The sequence below is a fragment of the Corvus hawaiiensis genome, chromosome 8 (assembly GCF_020740725.1).
Source record: "Corvus hawaiiensis isolate bCorHaw1 chromosome 8, bCorHaw1.pri.cur, whole genome shotgun sequence".
Classification (NCBI taxonomy): Eukaryota; Metazoa; Chordata; class Aves; order Passeriformes; family Corvidae; genus Corvus; species Corvus hawaiiensis.
This window is the reverse complement of record NC_063220.1, coordinates 28,218,129-28,223,888: the sequence shown is the minus strand read 5'-3', so window position 1 is coordinate 28,223,888 and position 5,760 is coordinate 28,218,129.

The window sequence follows — 5,760 nt, the reverse complement described above, 5'->3', positions numbered from 1 at the left end:
GCCTTCTAAACTTATCTGTGAACAGGAACTCGGCTCTTATCAACTGCCTTCTCAGGCACAGGAAAAGGATGTTAGCTTAAAGGAAAGGAAGAGAAAAGAAAGGAAAGAAAATATTGAGTGCTCTAACAGACTCTCATTACAGTGCCAGAAAGTGTCACAGACCTGCTTGGTCCAGTGCTGCACATGGGGTTTTTTCTACAGTTTAAAGGCTGAAATCCCTTGGCTTTAGCAGCAGAATATCTGTGGTATGTACAACAAATTGTGGGCATTGAGGGACTCAGAGCAAATGTACAGTAAAAAAGAGCCTACAAACATCCATTCTTGTGTTACCTTTGCAAAGTAGCTCTGTGAATCATAGTCTGATCCCATCAAAAGGGAAGATTTTCATGAAATTGTCCTTCAGAGAGGTCAGGATAATTGAGCATTTTCAGAATTTCTGTTTGGGTTGTCATCTCTGGGTGTCAGGCCTTTTTTTTTTTTTTTTTTTTTTTAATTAGCATTAAAAAAAAAACCTCTAGCCAAGAGCTGCTGTCAAGAGCTACCTCTGTCACCACCTTCTAATAATAAATTTAAAAAAAAAAAAAAAGGCTGTGGAGGTTGCATGTAGTCGTCTTACTGGTTTTGCTTTGCTTGGTGGTGCTGCTTTTAGTTTTGTTGCTTTCATTAACTGTGTTTCTTTTTTCACAGTCTTGCAGAGTGATGTGGTCTGGCATTTTAAAGAATAAAATGAAGGAGAATGATGCTCCACTGACAAAACAAGTAGGAATGCAGGACTGCTAGATCATCTCTCAGTGTGAATGATGAGATGAGCAGCCCAAAGTTCAGTATGTCCTGCAGAGCATTAAATGTAAAGCTTTTATGGATCCATTCCAATAGCAGCTGAAAATAGAGGATAAAATCTCTCCAGGATTTTGGAAGGCCTTGTTATTAAAGGCTATGAATTTGCATCTCCATATCACTGGCTGAATTTGCAGCCCTCTCCTGATGCCCCTGTTTTATGCTTAATGGAAGAACCTAGAGAAACAAGGAAGTGCCCTTCCTGACCTGTGGTAGACACTGCTGCCTAAGAGCAGTGACAGCAGCATAAGGGGCCAGTCAGGGAGAGATTTTCCTAATTCTAAGGGAAAACCTGCTCTTGTTGTAGCAGTCACTTCTCCCAGGAGATGAAATCACAGGGTCTGGACTGAAGACTGAAAAAAATTAGCAACTTCCCTCTGTTCCTTCCTGCTGCTTTTATTTCAGAATTGTGTGCATCCTGCTGTAACACATGTCAGTGTGTGAATATTTCATGTGCCATGTTTCACATAGAAACGTGCTCTTCTCACGAGTAACTGGATGTGACCTAATCATTATATTTGTTTACGTATTAAGACCATTATCAGGAAGGAACTGAAGCAAACATGAGACAAAACAAGCAACAGGCTTATAACCTGACCTGCAGTGAGATGCTGCAGAGAAGTGAACGGTGTTGCAGGTATTGAAGTCATTCTTCATGGGTGTGATCCCTCCCAAGTGGTGGGGCAGTGTTTCTCTGCCATCCTCCTGGCTCAGAGCATCTGCTGCTCCTCCAGGGGCAAGAACCTGTTCTCTGTGCCTTTGTAATGGTGCTGCCCTACGGGGGCAGCAGGCACAGATTTGCAGGTTCATAATCTGGCACAACTTTTTTTGGTAGCAGTTACAAAAGATGCTAAATATGGAGCAAGGCAGGGGATGACATCCCTTCCCTTGTGATAGGCATAGCATAGGATGCTGCCATGAACACATGAAAAGTATTAATTATTCAAAGACATTTCCTTACTGAACACTAGTTGGGATTTTTGTCTAATAGCTGTTATAATTTGGGGTATCTGAATAACATATTCAGGTTATACTATTGGTTCATCAAATTAAAACATCGAATTTGTTGGCAGACTGAGTTGTAAGTTTTCTTTTATATCTGTAGAGGAACAGGTATGAGGAGTGTACCTACTCAGGAATGAGGTACACCACGACTTTGCCTCTTTTTTTTTTTCTTTCTTTCTCTTTTGAGCTGTTGCCTCACCATGGAGCCAGGGAAAACAGCCATATATTTGCTGTAACAACCTGCTCATTGCTTTCTGAGGTCAGTCTCTTCTAGGAGGTACTTTCTAGATGAGAAAGATACCCATGCACCAACTAACATCAGTAGATATTTAGTCACTCTTCAGTTGCCTAGTTTAGTGTTGGTATACTTTACAGAGCTGCATACCACTGCTGGAATGAAAGAAATGGCTGAGATAAATCAATTTAAAATACGGTTTGGAAAATTATTTGGAAAGTGTCATTGTGAAGTGTTACTCCAAAAATATACTTGAAACAATTCAGTAAGTGATGTTATAATAATAGTGGTGTGGGGATGTTTGGAGCTGCCCTGATAGTTCTCACAAGTTTTTAGTGGTTCTAAGAACAGCTAGCCAAAAGATACTGTTCCTCCACCCTTATTCATGAAAATACTTTTCCTCCAAGTATTTCTGGGAAGTACTTCCTTGAAGTGTTCAAACTATTCCTCAGACTTCAAGCTAGTCTGTAAAAAGTTGATATTGCCAGTTCCAGCAGATCAATCACTTAGGCCCTGGGATCTTGCCAATAAGTCTCATGGCTGCTCTTCCCTTGTCTGGTAATTATAACCACTTCCTTTAAACAGAGCTCTTAACCCGCTCTGATGTTGCCTGTCCCAAGAATTCAGTGTCCTTTTTGCAGTTCCATCACCAAGTTGTCAAATGCCAGCACCATCTGCTGGATAATCTGCTTAAGGTGCAAAATCTCATCTTGGCCCCTCCCCTTTTGTTTAGGGTCGGAGCCCTGAAGCTACAGCTGGATGGGAGGTGGGCAACCACAGAGTGAACAGTGCCAAACAATGAGTTTGATTAATGGTTTGTCTGATAAATGGTTTGGCCGTACTCGGGAAGCAAACGCTCTGGCTGTTCCAGTCAGCATGTCTCTGGAGAAAGAGCCCTTAGAAATTCAGTTTTCACTTAATAGATTCTGATGATTTTGTTTGTTCTTTTCTGTCTTTTCAGATTCACTGCCTATTCTGTAATGCTCTTAATTATAGACTTAAATTCCGAATCTGTGTATTTAAAGGGAAAATAAAAACCCTTGAAAAAATGTGTAAAAAGCCAAGAAAAGACGGAAAGCAAGTGTTGGTTTAGATTCATATATCCCAGTTTGAAATCTCTGAAGCAGACTGAATAATGAAGGGATTTTATGTCTAGGAAGACAGTTTTGTTGATAGCTGCACAGCAAGGGGACAGCTTCTCATTAGTCATTGGGATTTAGATCTGGAAAATGCTGTCTCATTCCTTGCCCGCTGCTGATGCGCGCTCATGCGTGTGCAGCTGCTCTGGGGGAAGAGCATGGGGAGAAGAGTGTCCAGAGCAGGACTGCAGGGCTAGGGAGTAATTCCTTTCACTGGTCTGTCCATCAGAGGAAGAAGATGAATTCTTGTTGCCTGTATTTTTAATGGTTTGCTCAAAAGCTATCAGTGGTGTTCGACAGCAGAGATCAGTCACAGAAGATTGCTGTGCTGGCAGCACTCTGTGCACTGCGTGTGGCCCATCCCTGTGTGTGTTCCTGAAAAATGGCTCATCCCTGGGTTATTCATTCCCTGGCTAAGGAAATGAGCTCATTACCTATGCAAACGTACATGCAGGGATTCAAGTCCTAAACTGTTTGCCAAAGGATGTCAGACAACTGCTTGTTTTCATTAGGGCATGGAAATGACAGATCTGTGACAGTTCTTCTTTCTGCATTTTGAAGTTTTCATAAATGGAGAGAGAGAGAGGAAGGATTTCTGTTTATTTATAGCAAGGTGTAATCCTGTTAATGTTAATATTATTCATTAAAAAACTTCCTGAACAAAGGATATTTACCAGCCACAAAAGCAGTCTGTCTTTCCTTTCCTTACCTCTCTTTCAAACCAGATCATACCCCATTTAAATACTTCAGTAGAATATGACCAAATCACACTTCTTTCATCTAGCAAAATGACTTTGTCAGCTGTTAGTCTCCAGCATAAGTTCATTGTTAAAGGACAAGGTTAAGGCTTTGTGGGCGGAGTAGCTTGCAGCTAGGAAAATTCAAGAAGGAAGAGACCCAAAATAAGTAAAATCCTTTTTAATCTGTTGCAGAAAGAAAGAAAAAGACAGTAGAGGACAGGGAATCTCGATTTCTGCTTTGCATTATTTTCTTTGCCTTGCATCAGTGCTTTGGGAATAGGTAGACTTGAGTTAGAATTTTCTTGCCCGTATTCCAAAATTGCTGGCAAATGTTGCACAGACCTGCTTCCAGCTACCAGCCACCAACACCCAGGGACAAATGGAGATACATGAGAATTGGGGAACTGTTCCTTTCAGGGGAAGTTTCAAGAAACACTGCTGTTATGCAGCAAGAGGCTCAATGGCCAAGCTTGAGCAGCCAGAATTCAGACTTCAAATGAACAGCAAGTGGATGGTTTGTCATTGCACAAGACAAGGCTTTCCTTCAGTATTATGCAAATCAGCCAAATGTTTTTGAGATACTGATTTGTTTACAGTGATATGGATTGTATTCAGTAGAAAAAAAAAGAGAGCTTAATGTGTAGCTTAAGTGGCTTCTCCTAGTGTTGCAAGGCAGAAAACAGAGAAAAAGAGGCTGCTGCCAGGTGAAATAGGAACTTGGGGTCTCTGAATTGCCTGCTGGAGGTGTTTCTCTTTAGCTGCTGATTATCTTATCTGATACAAGGGGGGAAACCTTACCAGGCAGTAAGTCCTCAGCAAAATGTTAAAGCCACGGTAGTTTGTGTTAACTCTTGTTGTTAGTTTTGGCTGAGGCAAGGCAGGATTGGCAACAAGCTGGGACTGAATCCTCTGCTTTGAGTAGAAGAAGGGTTCTGCAGTCACCTGGGGGTGGCGAACGTTGAGGAGCCATTATGGATGCTTGCCCTGTATAGATCGCCTACAATGTTGTCTCGAGTCCAGAGCTTTCCTAAAAAGGTTTCAAGGTTAAACAATGCCTGTGCAAGCTGCCTGCTGCCTTGGGAGGGATCCAACAGCATGGAAATGTGTCTTGTGAGCCCTTTCTCAAGGTCATCGGGACAGGAGAAGGCAGGAAAGGAGTATCCCACTTGAGTACTGGCTAATTCAATCTGGTGATGATTCATGTTTTGTATCCCAGGATGGCTTGATATTTCATGTATTTGTTACCTTTTAATAGCAATGCAAAATACGTAAAATTGAATTGTACAAATCACAATGACAGAACAATAGCCGAACGAAATCAAAATACACTTCTCACTCAACCTTATCAGCCTTGGTGTTCTCCTGAAAATACCAGTAAAATTCATAACCCTGGGAATGTCTGTGCTCTACTTTAATGGTCTTTGAAAGCCTGGTGAAAAAGTAAATAGGCCCTGTAGCAATTCCCAAAGATGGCAAATTCATTTTTTTAACAAATGTAGTTAAAACAAGACTCCTGCCCTGTGCCTGATGAAATCAGTGGCAGTTTTGTGACTGGCTCCAGGAGCAGTGAGGTTAAACCACTGTTGTATGGCACAGTAAGGTGCAGATGTCTTCAATTTGAGAGCACCTTGGGACAAGGAATGAGCACCAGCCATAGCATCAACCGCCTTGGGGGAATTTTGACAGATGGTAAGAAAAACCTTCTTCACCTCTTGCTGCAACAATCTGGAACTGTGTGAGCTCCTGTAATAATTGGTGTGCTGTGCTGGCCTTCCTCTGAATCTTGCACTTTTTAAAATTAACA